This window comes from Talpa occidentalis, unplaced genomic scaffold, assembly GCF_014898055.3.
Source record: "Talpa occidentalis isolate TD23 unplaced genomic scaffold, MPIMG_talOcc4v2.1 talOcc4.3, whole genome shotgun sequence".
Taxonomy (NCBI): domain Eukaryota; kingdom Metazoa; phylum Chordata; class Mammalia; order Eulipotyphla; family Talpidae; genus Talpa; species Talpa occidentalis.
In genome coordinates this window covers 40,621,118-40,636,893 of record NW_023603184.1, presented here as the reverse complement: position 1 = coordinate 40,636,893, position 15,776 = coordinate 40,621,118, and the positions used below count along the sequence as shown (strand labels likewise).

The 15,776-nt window shown below is 39.6% G+C and overlaps 1 protein-coding gene across 1 annotated transcript in view; it reads right to left on the bottom strand.

Moving 5' to 3' along the window:
- Positions 1-15,776, bottom strand: part of UVRAG (UV radiation resistance associated) — a 263,463-nt gene that overhangs the window by 229,313 nt on the left and 18,374 nt on the right.

Here is a 15,776-nt window from a genome sequence, read left to right as displayed (position 1 = left end):
TAACTTAGTCTCTTATTTAAGCCTCAGCATTCTGGTTTTTAAACAGGAATTAAATCAGCCCTTTCTCAGACATACAAGGAATCCAAACAGGGAAGGAAGAGGTCAAACTATTACTATTCACAGATGATAATATACATAGAGAACCCCAAACACTCTATAGAAAAATTAATTAAGCTAATCAATCAGTTTAGTAAAGTAGCAGGATACAAAATCAACACACAACATACAAAATCAGTTGCCTTCCTATGGGCAAACAATAAATCTGAAGAAGAAATCAAGAAAACCATCCCTTTTATTATTGAAACAAAAAAAAATTAAATACTTGTGAATAAACCTAACAAAAGAGGAAATGGACCTATACAAAGAAAACTATAAAACAAAGAAAATTATAAAACTATAAAACTGTTAAAAGAAATAGAAGAAGACACAAAGAAATGGAGAGGCATCCCCTGCTCATGGATTGGAGGGAAGGAGGAATTAAGGTCAAAATAAGAGGGGGTGGGAATTGTATGGGGACTATAACCAAGATGAAAATGCATACATTGTGCAAAAATGAAAAATGATGTAAAAATTATATAAAATAAAATATTAAATAAATTTAAATAAATAAATAAATCAGCCCTTTCTCATTTACAAGGTTTTTATAAGCATGAAATGACAACAGATTATAAAATATTTTCAAAAGGCATGAATATAAGTGCTGAATACTGAAGAATAGCATGTTAGTATTTCCTGGAACATAAACTAAGTAGTACTTTGTATTTTCTTCAAAAGGATGCTGATGGACATACAAAGTCCATCTCATAGTTTAACAGGGTGGTCCCCAGGAAAGGGGGAGGTTCCCAGTTCCCTGCCCCACCCAAATGGAGGGTGGAGCTGAGCAGAGAGAGAAGAAGCTGCAGAGGAGACTGAGGAAGGAAGCAAGATGGAGCCACAAGGAGACCTGGAGAAGGTGCATGGAGCCTAGAGACATGTGAAGAAACTGTGCTTGTCTTTTGGTCGTAGACTGGGTGACACAGATGTGGGTAAGACCCGTGGGGAGGTGACAATGGCAGCTTATATCTTGATTTTGATTTTGCTCTTTTCTTTCTGGGCTTGTCTGGTTGTTTCTGACCCTTTTTTGTGGGTCCCCACTGGAAGATGCTTTAGACTTGTGGCAGGCTTTGGGGCCTTGCTCTGGGCCAATCCCATTTGGATGGAGTTTTACCCACAAGGGGACGGGTAACTTTGGGTGCTTGATTTAGAAACTAGATTCTTTGCCTTTCCTGTATTGTTTCCTAATTGTATTAAAGTTCCTTCCCATTAAAGTCTCATGTTTTGTGTTCATGTGGCGGATGGCAGAACTCTCTATAGAACAGGCAGGTTTGCGGGGTTTGGGCTGCCCCTCTCCCTGCCTTGTAACAATACCAACAGAAAATGAGCAGTTATTACACACATATGACCCTGTTGCTAGTTCAGTCTAGATTCCAGATCATGTGCACCAAACAGGAAGAGTTCAAAGCCAAAAAATAAAAGCAATAACCCATTGGCCACTCCATCCAACCAATAACCCAAGTGTTGTGAGATTAAATTAAGTGCTCATTTGAGCAATAGCTAAGCAACATTTCTTTCCTAATCAGGTACCCTTCCCAGCAACATCTCCAACATAAACAACTGGAAATCACCAAAAACATAAAATATGTTCAAGAGATAGCCAAATCATCTCATATCAAAAAGAGAAAAAAAGTTGTCAACGCTGAAGTCTGACACATCAGAGTCATTCCCTAAAGCTAGTTCCCTGAGTCAGTTAATTTTCAGAGACTTAAAAATAGAAACTAAGAGCTCAGTCTTAAAATATGCTTAAAGTATTCCCTTTGGGCTAAAAGACAGCCAATTCTACTGAGGTAAATCTATCTTCAGTTACCTGAGCAGTCACCCAGAAAAGCACAGCTCTTTTTTTCTATGCATGCCAACCTAATTCTTTCTCCCAAGCAAGAGATTAAAATTCTTTGAGAAAGGGGGTTATTGTCTAATAAATTTGCTTAATCCTACACGTATGAAAAGTCCCAATATATTTACAAAAAAGTTCCCAAGGGTTACTCTAAAAACTCATTGTTCTACAACCTGCCAACGGTTTCCATTTCACATTCTGGATTACAGCAACTGCTTTCCCCCTGCAATATAGTTTTCATTAGTCCTTACGGTCAAGAATTTAAGTTGACAGGAACCACCAACTGCCTATATATAATTATCACATCTATTTTGCTTTAAGATTTCAATCTTGGGCCTCCCTGGTGGCGCAGCGGTTGAGCGCTGGGTTGTGAAGCTGCCCGCAGCCTCTACAGCTCCGGTTCGATCCCTGGCTGCTCCCCGGCCACCGGAGGAGGGTCCCGCATGGCGCACAGACCTCTCCTGCCGCCCGCTGCTCCCCTCAGCAGTGTGCTTCGGTCCTTCTGCCTGCTCTGCTCCCCGCTCTGGCTCTGGTGAATTCTCTCACCCTCCCGCGCTTCTGACTGTACCCAGTACTTGTATAAATAAATAAATAAGCAAATGAATAAATCTTTGAAAAAAAAAAAAAGATTTCAATCTTGGTCCTCTGTTTAAAGACCTAAAAATATTACCCAAATTGCATGTGCTTATTTTTTTTGAATGCTGAGTAATATTCCATTGTGTATATGTACCACTTCTTCTTGATCCAGTCATCTATTTTTGGGCATTTGGGTTGTTTCCAAAGCTTAGCTATGGAGCTGGAAGGGATCATGCTCAGCGAAATAAGCCAGAAAGAAAAAGAAAAATACTGGATGGTCTCACTCATAGCAGGAATCTAGAAAATTTAAATAAGGGTCTAGGAAAAAGAGTAACTATAAGAAAGTAAATATCAAAATCAACAAACAACTATGAACCAGAGGCACTCTATGGGGTTTGGGGGGCGGGGAAAAGAGGGCTTGGGGTCAAAATAAGGGGGTTGTAATTGTATGGGGAATATAAAAATAAAATTTAAATTAAAAAAATTACCCAAAGTCTTTAAAATAAAATACAAACTTTTCACTGCTACTTTCAAAGTCCTGTGCAATCCAGCCTCTCCACATCATATCCTTACTACCCAGATCTTCCTTATGCCCAACCCACCCCTCAGTCACACATGGGGCTTAAAGTTCAAGAAAAAAATCATGTACATTTCCAGCTCATTGTTCTTTGCTCATGAGAGCCCTTCAATCCAGAATATTATTCTCTTTAAAGAGATCCTATTCATTCTTCAAAATTTTAGAGGGTTCTTCCTTCCAGATTCTCTAACTTGAGACTTCTTGATTACAATAGGTAAGAACTTTACTTCTATCTCTACTGTAGCACTTGTATTACAGGTAGTGGTTTACAGCTATCTTCCCTGTCTATCTCGCAAGAAAAGGCTTGTTGACATAGAAATTACCATCACTTATACTACTGGCATTTCTTAAATGCTTACCATGTGCCATAAACTGTGTTAAATACTTCATACATGTGATCTTATTTAATCCTCATAACAATCTTCATTATTGTTATTCTTATCTTTATCCCAACCTTTCTAAGTAAGCAAATATAAACAAAGAAACAAAACAGCAAATAATAAATGAAAGAGGTATCTTAAAAGCAAAGGAGTTATTACACCTACCTTATGTAGTTATATATGACTATACACCTAATAGACACAATTTGGTCCTTATACTCTCTTCTTCTATCACTACAGAGAACAAAGCAATAACTTCAATGAACTCAAGAAAACAATTTTATGATTATATAATCATAATGGAACTGCCTTACAATATTGCTGAAGAGATCTTCATATTATGTAGGAAGTTAGCATGACCACTCCCAAGGTACTTCCTGATTCAAAGCTCTAGGTTTCTTTTCTTTTTTTTTTTTTTAAGATTTATTTATTTATTTATTTATACAAGCACTGGGTACAGTCAGAAGCATGGGAGGGTGAGAGAATTCACCAGAGCCAGAGCTGGGAGCAGAGCAGGCAGAAGGACCGAAGCACACTGCTGAGGGGAGCAGCGGGCGGCAGGAGAGGTCTGCGCGCCATGTGGTTCCCTCCTCTGGTGGCCGGGCAGCAGCCGGGGGTCGAACCAGCGCTGCAGAGGCTGCTGGCAGCTTCACAACCCAGTGCTCCACCGCTGCGCCACCGGGGAGGCCCAAAGCTCTAGGATTCTGAAGTCAGCAGTAGAGTCTACAAACACTGATATGGGAGGATTACCCAAGTATTGTTATTGTTTCTGAGCATTTTATAAGTCCACAAAAATCAAAATGCCTCCATACAAATTAACCAACTATATTTAAAAACTGACTTTTAGTTGTTTATTTTTTACTTTATTTCAAAAGCATTAAAGCATTTTCATTACACCATGATTAATTAAAATACAAAATGCTCCCAGGGTTGTCCACTCCTGAAATGGACAAAGTAAATCAGCTCTTCATGGATAACTTACTGACACAGAGTCTCAGTAAAGGCAGTAAATGTTCACTTGAGCCCTCTTGTGCCCTTTGTTTTAGTTTCTTCTTTAATGAGATTCATTCCAATTTTTTCATAAAGCTGTTTTTTATTTTTCAAATGCTAAGTTGTAACAATGCCAAAACAAAAGAATATTTCATCTTGTTATAATTAAGTTATAATTGTAAAAATATTGTAAAAAAATTATTCAAAAATTTTATTCAGTTGTTTTTTAATATTGTTGACTAATAATTTATCCAAAACAAGATGATAAAGAGTAACATTCTAATGTAGTAGAAAGGTACAAAGAAAAGCTTCATTTTGTTAAACATCCTCATAATTTAAAAAATAATTGCTCTGTTGGGTCAAACAATTTTTGTTGATATAATTTTGATTATCACATCAGGGACAAAAAAGCTTAAAAATTAGTCAAATCACACCCCAAAAAAGATACCCAAAGCAATTTCCATAGTGAAATATGCCATTAGGGTTTGACTTTTCTCCCAAGTGTTACCTTTCCCTTGCAGGCATCGAACATTTTTTGGCTTCTGAGGCATAATAATGACCAAAGATAACTGAGGTGTCTTTGATTTTGTTGCTCATCATGCTGGAAGGAGCGTGATTCAGGGAGAGGGAGGGCCAGTAGGAGGAGAGCAGATGGCTCCCTTCCCTCTCCCTTCCCTGTACTCCTTGTTTAAAAAAGACAAAAATACTATGATTGTTACATATAATTGCTCCTCCACAAATCGCCACCATCACTAAACTGAACATCCATCCTACACACACATTTTATTCCCAAGGACACAATGAGATATCTTCAAAAATTTTGGTCTATTTGATTTCATCTATAAGCATTTTTATAAATCAATAATATCATCAATAATCTCTAGCCAAATATAAAAGGGGGCAATGGATATAAAAAGGCAAGTCATGGAAAAAAAATAGAAGTGGTCAATAAACATATCAAAAGATGTGTAATCACACTCTTAATTAATGATATACATCGAAAACATTTCACCCTGTGGTCAACTGTATTTTCCACTTGGAAATGGCCACGCCAACACATCCATCCCACATGCTCTCAACATGCTGGAGTCACTTCTCCACTACCAAGTGGGGTCTACGTTCCTTCCTGCTTAAATGTGAGCAGTCTGTGACCGTGGTAGAAATGACACTGTGATTCCTGAGGCTAAATCATAAAAGGTGACAGAAAGACACGGTCTCCACCTGGGCCCCTTACGAGACCCTGTCTTAGAACACAGTCGCTCTACTGTGAAGACACCAAGCAGTGATCCAGAAAGGACTTTATAGGTATGTTCCCCACAACCCCAACTGAGCTCCCTGTTATAATCAGACATGTGAAGTGACTGTTTCAGCCCTCGAGTCACCAGAAATGACATTAAGTAAAATACAAACAAGTTGTTCCTGTCCAAACAAAAGTACATATTTGTGAGCAAATTAATTTATGCATACAAGAACCGGGGGACAGCCCAGAGACAGAGCGGGGAACAGAACAGGAAGATTGACTGAAATACACTGCTGAGGGGAGCAGCGAGTGAGACAGGAGCGGTCTGCTGCGCCATGTGGACAACTCCCTGGCTGGGGATTGAACCCATGCTGCAGTGGCTGCGGATAGCTCCATAGGTTGCATGTTAACCCCTTGTACCACCAGGGAGGCCCTAGTGATGCTGTTTTTATTTATTTATTTTTTTTAATAGGGGCATGTTTTATTTATTTGTTTGTTTGTTTTGCTTATACATGCGCTGGGTACAGTCAGAAGCACGGGAGGGTGAGAGAATTCACCAGAGCCAGAGCGGGGAGCAGAGCAGGCAGAAGGACCGAAGTACACTGCTGAGGGGAGCAGCGGGCGGCAGGAGAGGTCTGCACGCCATGTGGGACCCTCCTCAGGTGACCGGGGAGCAGCCGGGGATCGAACCGGCGCCGCAGAGGCCGCGGGCAGCTTCGCAACCCAGCGCTCAACCGCTGCGCCACTGGGGAGGCCCAGTGATACTGTTTTTAAACCAATAAATTTTTTGACTGTTAGTCAACAACAGAAAACAAAAGACCTATGTGATTAAACAGTCAAATTATTTCAGTCTCTGTCAGTGTTGATCTGAGTAAGGAAAGCAATCTGGAGGGAAGGCAATTCAGCAAAATTATCAAACTCTCTTAAATTGCATATAATATTTGACCAACCTATTACACAAATCACAGCAATTTATACAAATATGTTTATTCTGATACTGACTACAAAAGCAAAAACTGAATAACCACTCTTAAATTATGGCACATTCATAATAGAAAACTACATAATCACTAAAAAAAAAACAAAGTATTAATATGGTAGACAAAAAAAGGCAAGAAATTTTAAAGATTTATTTTATTTATTTATGCAAACAAGAACTGGGGTGTAGGTCAGAGGTGTGGGTGTGGGGAGAGGGGTAGGATTCACCAGAGACAGAGTGGGGAGCAGAACAGGCAGATGTACTGAAATACAATGTGGAGGGGAGAGGCAGGAGAGACAGGAGAGGTCTGCTGCACCACATGGATTAGTTCCGTGGTCAGGGATCAAACTCATGTGGCAGTGGTTGGCAATAGCTTGATAGTGCTGAGACATTAATCCCTGCGCCTCCAGGGAGGGCCCAAGAAATTTTAAATGTTCATGTAAAAAGAAATGTTATCATAAACCTTGAAAGGCTCAGACCAAGGGCTGGTCAACTTGTCCATAAAGGATCAGAGAGTAAATTTCAAGCTTTTCAGGGCCTACTCATCTAGTCTCTATACATTCCTTGGTTGGTTTGTTTGTTTGTCTACTTATTATCCTTTAACAAGTAAAAAAAACTTCTTAGCTCACGTTATTACAAAATCCAGTAACAGGTGGCCATAGTTTGCTGATGCCTAATGTAGATAATCACAGATATTAGGAGATAACTGTTTTTTAAAACAGTATTTGGTTTGCTGGATCATATGGAAGCTCCACCTTTAGCAGATTGAGGAATCTCCACACAGCTCTCCATAGTGGCTGGAACAGTTTGCACTCCCACCAACAGTGCAGGAGATTGCAAAGGTACTCAAATTTGTCCTGGACATCTTCTCCCTTTCCTATTCTTAATTCATTTCTTTTGGAAGTCAGGCATTTATTTACAGGCTAAATGGCATGGAAGAATTAAGGTCCGAGGTGTTTCAGGTAAATTCTGATTACTATTATTTAGCTGTTGTTTTACTGTTGTTGTTGAAGGGCAACAAAAGCACTTGAGACAAAATTAGCTTTCAACACTTCTACAGAAGGTGACAGTGCTCCTTACTGAATCAAAAACTTTAACTTCACAAACTAGGTCAGTCTTTCTTAAAAACACAATGCCCCGTCTATATTACAGGACGTGCAGTTATCTATTTTCCTAATCTTTTATTCCCACCTGACTCACTATAAAGGAGTTTTGAAAGAACACAAAAATACTATAAAACTAGTATAAGCCAATACTGCCAACAGTTAATGTTACAGACATAAACAACCCACAAATCTAATCTCTCATGAAATACTTTATAGCACCCATCCCTAAGTTGGAGCTCCCCCTGGCACAAATTACACAACCTTGGAACTAACGTCTTTGTTTTGACCCAAGTTCAAATCAGTCATGGAATTTAATTCAGTCATTTACTAAGCATCATTAACTTTTAAAACAGGCCCTTCCACAGAAAAAAACAAAATATGTATCTCTGAATTCTCTACATTTTGCCTTTGAGGTTTTTTTTTTTTTTAATCTCCAATCTATTTACCCCCAATTTTGGTGGAAGATCCAAACCTGCCCTTTCTCTTTCATGTTTCTGTTGGGTAATGTCTCTTGGGGAAGGCCTTGCAGTGACAGATCTGCCACGAGATGGTAGTTACTGAAGCTGAGTAAAAGGTGTCTGAGAATTCACTAAAAATATATAGATATGTATGTGCATTTAATATACATTGATATATACTCATTTAATCATGTATTGATATCGCCGTAACAAAAAAAAAAACTTTAAAGTAATGTCAATAGGAACAGAAAGAATAACATCAGTGATGTACGAGCCTTAAGGGACAAAATGGGCTTATATGGGTTGGTGGGAGACTAATTAGAAAATGCATTTGGTTAAAGGATGAAGAGAAGATTGACAAAAGAGATCAGGAATTCAAAGAACACCCAAGGAAGTAAGAACTAACCAATAAAGGTGCTAGATCAGTAGAGTTGCCAAGGAAAGAAATGGAAAAGTTAGAGAAGGGAAAGTGGAAAGGAGAGGAAAGGAAATACAAATATACCTTATATCGCATTTCAGAGAGCCTAAAGATATTTTAATGTAAATAATTAATGCATAAAAATAGAAAAAGAAACCATGAAGAATTATTTCATAAACTCAAAGGTCTAAGAATGACACAAAACTTAGAAACTACAAAAGAAAAAAAGGAATAGGGAGAGTGGGCGGAGCAACATGGCGGCGAGGAGACGCTGCGAGTAAGATCTCCCATTAAAAAAAAGTTAATAGGGAGGAAAAGCGGCAGGTCCCAGTGAGAACTGGGACACGGAAGATAAACAGACGACTCCAGCAAACTGCCCGAAGAAGAAAGTTGCCATAAAAGAGGACGAGAAGGGAGGGAAGCGCAGAACCCTGCTCCCCTCCCCCGCCCACAGAGGCGGCACTCTCCGACCGGCAGAGTGGAGGAAACAACAAACCAAAACGGCCAACAAGAAAAACGGACACAGCAAGCGGGACTGTGAGTGGAAAGGAACTATTGCAGCCACCACACCCCGTGAACGGGAGCTGAGGCGAACCCTGCAGGATCCGCCGCGGAGGTGAGCTCCAGGCGCCATTAAAGAGAGCCCCGCCCAGGAGGAGACCAGCCCCAGCACACAGCCCCGGCCGCCCGGTAAGCCTGCGCGGAAAGTGGCGCGGATCCAGACCGGATCGCAGCTGCCCAGGTCCCCGCGCCTGCGACCTAGGCTTGCGGGGAGACGGCGGAGGCCCTCCCGAGTGAGCAGGAACAAGGCGCCCAGGCAGGGGAGCGGGATTCAAAAGGCGCCATTCCCGCGCCACTGATCTGGGCTACAGCCCGCGTCCTGGAACTGAGGGCTTTGGAACTGAGACCCGGGGCACGAAATTAGGGGCGTGGGTTCCCCACGACGGTGGGGCACAAGGCAGACACAGCACCCCAAAGCCGTTGAGGTGTACCCTACCATCCCCGCTCTGCTCCCTGTCCCACGGGGTGGAAAATCAGCTCCCCAAGGGCTCTAGGAGAGATCTCTGGCGCCACCTAGCGACTTGACCCCAGCACAGGCTACTGAAGGAGCTAGTGGCCAGCTGGGGAGTTAGCCCACACCTGGCTCCTTCCGAACAAGTAGTCTGAGCCCACAGGGAGAGCGAGCACCCACAGCCAGGGCAGACCAGGCGCGCAGAAGAGTGTGCCTGAGACCAGACGCGCAGGGAGTGTGTCCCACATCACCATTTTAGAACAGGGACATTTCTTCAGTAAAGACTACCTGCAGAAGGCTTCCTCAGGAGCCAGAGGCTGCTTGAAACTGACAGATGACTCCTGGAAGAACCAGAGGGGAACAGAGAAGCCCACCCAAGATGCCGGCCAGTCCCAACAAACACAGTGTCCCAACGCATACGGCAAATTAGAAAACAGACAGTAGGGAGGAGAAGAACCACACGCAACCTAGCAACTCTCCAGAGAAAAAGCACACCACAAAAAGAAAGCCAGCCCCCAGATTGCAAAGACAATAACTTGGAAGAATTTCTGAGCCTTCCAGAAAGAGAATTTAAAATTGCTGTGATTAAAAAACTGACAGAAGTCATAAAGGAAAACAATGATAAGGGAAAAATAATCAACGATCAGAAGAATGCAATTGAGTCCCTAGAGAGGGAAAACAATGGTCAGAAGAAAGAAATTGAGTCCCTAAAGAGGGAAGTAAAAGAAATGCAGGAGATCAAAGAATTAATGGAAGAACTAAAGAATTCTGGGAAAAGCAATGAAAGCAGAATAGATGAAATGGAAGAACGAATAAGTAATCTTGAAGACACAGAAATAAAAAGAACCAAAACAGAAAAGGAAAGAGAAGTACGAAGGAAAAAGAACGAAGAAAGACTTCGGGAACTATCTGACTCCATGAGGAAAGGAAATATAAGAGTTATAGGAATACCAGAAGGAGAGGAGAGAGATGTAGGAACAGAGAAAATATTCAAAGAGATAATTGAAGAGAACTTCCCAAATGTGAAGAAGGAGCTGAAAATTGATATACAAGAAGCAAGAAGAACACCAAACTTCCACGACGAAAGGAAAAATACAGCAAGACACATAATAGTAAAGCTCCCAAGAATCCAGGACAAGGAAAAAATAATAAAGCTGGCAAGAGGGAAGAAACAGATAACATTCAAAGGAAAACCAATCAGGCTGACATCAGACTTCTCCGAAGAAACACTACGGGCAAGGAGAGAGTGGAGGGACATAGTCAACAGACTCCAAGAAAACAGATGCCAACCAAGAATACTCTATCCCGCAAAGCTCTCCTTCCTCTTTGAAGAAAGAATATGGACCTTCCCAGACAAACAGAAACTCCGGAATTTCATTGCAACTAAACCCCCACTCCAAAAAATACTACAAGGAGTCCTAAAGCCAGAACCTCAGAGGGACGAATAACAATGAAAGAAGGCCAAAAAAAAAAAAAAAGTTATTAAAAGAATAAATAAATAAAATCAAAGGAAAGACAAACACAATGGCAAATACAGATGTTAACATATCAATATTAACTCTAAATGTAAATGGACTAAACTCTTCAATAAAAAGACACAGAGTGGCAGCCTGGATTAAGAAACAAAACCCAACCTTTTGCTGTCTCCAGGAAACACATTTAGCTACAAAAGATAAAAATAGGCTCAAAGTTAAAGGATGGAAAACAATCCTACAAGCAAATGGACAAAAAAAGAAAGCAGGAACAGCTATACTTATATCAGATAAAACAGATTTCAAACTCAAAAGATAAAAAGAGACCCAATGGTCACTACATTATGATCAAGGGGACAATACTTCAAGAAGAAATAACACTCATTAACACATACTCACCAAAAGAAGGAGCACCAAAATATATCAGACAACTGTTGTCCTCTCTGAAAACAGACATCAGAGAAAACACATACGTAGTGGGAGACTTCAACACACCACTATCAACAATGGATAGATCAACAAGACAAAAAATAAGTAAAGAAACCAAAGCTCTAAATAAGGACCTAGAGCAATTAGGCTTAACAGACATCTATAGAACACTAAACCCCAAAAAAACGGAGTACACATTTTTCTCAAGCGCACACGGATCATTCTCCAGGATCGATCACATACTGGGGCACAAGACAAACATCAAACAGATACACCAAGATTGAAATCATATCAACCATCTTTTCTGACCATGAAGGCATCAAACTAGAAATAAACCATAAAAAGAAGGCAAGGAACTTTCCTACCTCATGGAGATTAAAAACCACACTACTGGAAGACCATTGGACTAATGAGGAGATCAAAGAAGAAATTAAAAAATTTTTTGAATTGAACGACAAGGAGGACACTAATATCCTAAATGTATGGGATGCAGCAAAAGCAGTAATAAGAGGAAAATATATAGCAATAGAAGCTCACATCAAGAAACAAGAAAGAACGCAAAGAAACAACCTCATCTCGAAGCTCAAAGATCTAGAAAAAGAACAACAAAAAAACCCCAAAACCAGTAGAAGAAAAGAAATAATAAAAACCAAAGCAGAAATAAATGAAATTGAAACTAAAAAAAACAATCCAAAAGATCAATGAAACCAAGAGCTGGTTTTTTGAAAAAATCAATAAAATAGACAAACCCCTAGCCAGGCTCACAAAGGAAAAAAGGGAGAAAGCACAAATAAACAGGATCATCAATGAAAGAGGAGAAATCACAACGGACACAGCAGAAATCAAAGAATAATCAGTAACTACTATGAACAGTTATATGGAAACAAGTTCAACAATCTAGAGGAGATGGACAAATTCCTACAACTCTACAATCACCCAAAGCTAGATAAAGAAGAAATAGAACACCTAAACAGACCAATTACAAGCAGCGAAATTGAAATGGTAATTAAAAACCTCCCCAAAAACAAAAGCCCAGGACCTGATGGATTTACAAATGAATTCTACCAAACATTCAGAGACGAATTAGTGCCTATCCTTCACAAACTCTTCCAAAAAATTGAGAAGGAAGGGACAATACCAAACACGTTCTATGAAGCCAATATTACACTAATACCAAAACCGAATAAGGACAACACAAAAAAGGAAAACTATAGGCCAATCTCCCTAATGAACACCGATGCAAAAATCCTCAATAAAATTTTAGCTATCAGAATCCAACAATGTATCCATAAGATAATTCACCACGACCAAGTTGGATTCATTCCAGGGGCACAAGGATGGTTTAACATCCGAAAATCAATCAACGTTATCCAACACATCAACAAAAAGAAAATAAAAAAACCATATGATAATATCAATAGATGCTGAGAAAGCTTTCGACAAAGTGCAACACCCATTCATGATAAAAGCCCTTGAAATTCTTGGGATACAAGGAACATACCTCAACATCATAAAGGCCATCTATGACAAGCCAACAGCCAGTATCATTCTCAATGGTGAAAAGCTGAAAGCAATTCCATTAAGATCTGGAACAAGACAAGGATGTCCACTCTCACCACTGCTTTTCAATATAATACTGGAAGTCCTAGCCAGAGCAATAAAGAAGAGAAAGACATCCAAGGAATCCAAATAGGAAAAGAAGAAGTCAAACTATCACTATTTGCAGATGATATGATAATATACATAGAGAACCCCAAAATCTCCACAGAAAACTAATTCAACTCATCAATCAATTCAGTAAAGTGGCAGGATACAAAATCAACACGCAAAAGTCAGTAGCCTTCCTATACACAAACAATAAATCTGAAGAAGAAGAAATCAAAAAAACCACCCCTTTTATTATCGAAACAAAAAAAATCAAATATTTGGGAATAAATCTAACAAAAGAGGTAAAGGACCTATACAAAGAAAACTATAAAACACTGTTAAAAGAAATAGAAGAAGACACAAAGAAATGGAAAGACATCCCCTGCTCATGGATTGGAAGAATAAACATTATTAAAATGGCCATCCTACCAAAAGCAATATACAGATTCAATGCTATTCCAATCAAAATCTCAATGGCATTCTTCAAAGAAATAGAACAATTATTGATGAAATTCATATGGAATCACCAAAAACCCCGAATAGCCAAAGCTCTACTGAAAAAAAAAAGAAGGAAATGGAGGCATCACACTCCCAGACTTCAAACTATACTACAAAGCCATAATCATCAAAACTGCATGGTATTGGAACAAGAACAGACATACAGACCAATGGAATCGAATAGAAAATCCAGAAATAAACCCACAGATTTATGGTCAACTAATCTTTGACAAAGGAGCAAAGACTATGCATTGGAGCAAAGAAAGTTTGTTCAATAAATGGTGCTGGGAAAACTGGGTCGCTACATGCAAAAGAATGAAGCTTGACCACTACCTCACACCATACACAAAAATCAACTCAAAATGGATTAAAGAACTAGACATAAGACCTGAAACCATAAAATACATAGAAGGAAATATAGGCGAAACACTACGGGATTTGCACATCAAAGACATCTTTACAGACACATCACCCAAAGCAGTGATAGTGAAGAGAAAGATAAACAGCTGGGACTACATCAAATTAAAGAGCTTCTGCACAGCAAAAGAGACAATAACAAAAACAAAGAGAAACCCACCACCTGGGAGAACATTTTTGCACCCAACACTAATGATAAAGGACTGATCACAAAAATCTGCAAAGAGCTGATGAGACTCAGCAACAACAAAGAAAATAATCCAGTCAAAAAATGGGCAGAAGAGCTAAAAAGAAACTTCTCTGAAGAGGAAATGCAAATGGCCAACAGACATATGAAAAAATGTTCAACATCACTTGTAATCAGGGAAATGCAAATCAAAACTACCATGAGATACCATCTCACACCAGTGAGAATGGCACATATTAAAAAAACTAGCAACAACAAATGTTGGCGAGGATGTGGAGATAAAGGAACTCTTCTGCACTGTTGGTGGGAGTGCAAACTGGTCCAACCATTATGGAGAGCTGTGTGGAGATTTCTGGACCTACTAAACATAGAGCTTCCATATGATCCAGCAATTCCACTCCTAGGTATTTACCCAAAGGACACAGAAACATCAATTCCAAAGAGCACCTGCACTCCTATGTTTATAGCAGCACTGTTTACAATAGCTAAGCTTTGGAAACAACCCAAATGCCCAAAAATAGATGACTGGATCAAGAAGATGTGGTACATATATACCATGGAATATTACTCAGCATTCAAAAAAGATAAACACATGCAATTTGCAGCAACATGGATGGCACTGGAAGGGATCATGCTCAGCGAAATAAGCCAAAAAGAAAAAGAAAAAATACCGGATGGTCTCACTCATAGCAGGAATCTAGAAAACTTAATTAAGGGACCAGGAAAATGAATATAAGAAAGTGAAAATCAAAATCAACAAAAAACTATGAACCAGAGACACTTTTTGGGGGGTGGGGGGGCGGGAGGGGAAGGATTGGGGTCAGAATGGGGCGTTTGCAATTGTATGGGGAATATAAAAATAAAATTTAATATTAAAAAAAAAAAAAAAAAAAAAAAGAACTAGACATAAGACCTGAAACCATAAAATATATAGAAGGAAATATAGGCGAAACACTACGTGATTTGCACATCAAAGACATCTTTACAGACACATCACCCAAAGCAGTGATAGTGAAGGCAAAGATAAACAGCTGGGACTACATCAAATTAAAGAGCTTTTGCACAGCAAAAGAGACAATAACAAAAACAAAGAGAAACCCCACCAACTGGGAGAACATTTTTGCACCCAACACTAATGATAAAGGACTGATCACAAAAATCTGCAAAGAGCTGATGAGACTCAACAACAACAAAGAAAATAATCCAGTCAAAAAATGGGCAGAAGAGCTTAAAAGAAACTTCTCTGAAGAGGAAATGCAAATGGCCAACAGGCATATGAAAAATGTTCAACATCACTTGTCATCAGGGAAATGCAAATCAAAACTACCATGAGATACCATCTTACACCAGTGAGAATGGCACATATTAAAAAAACTAGCAACAACAAATGTTGGCGAGGGTGTGGAGAAAAAGGAACTCTTCTGCACTGTTGGTGGGAGTGCAAACTGGTCCAATCACTG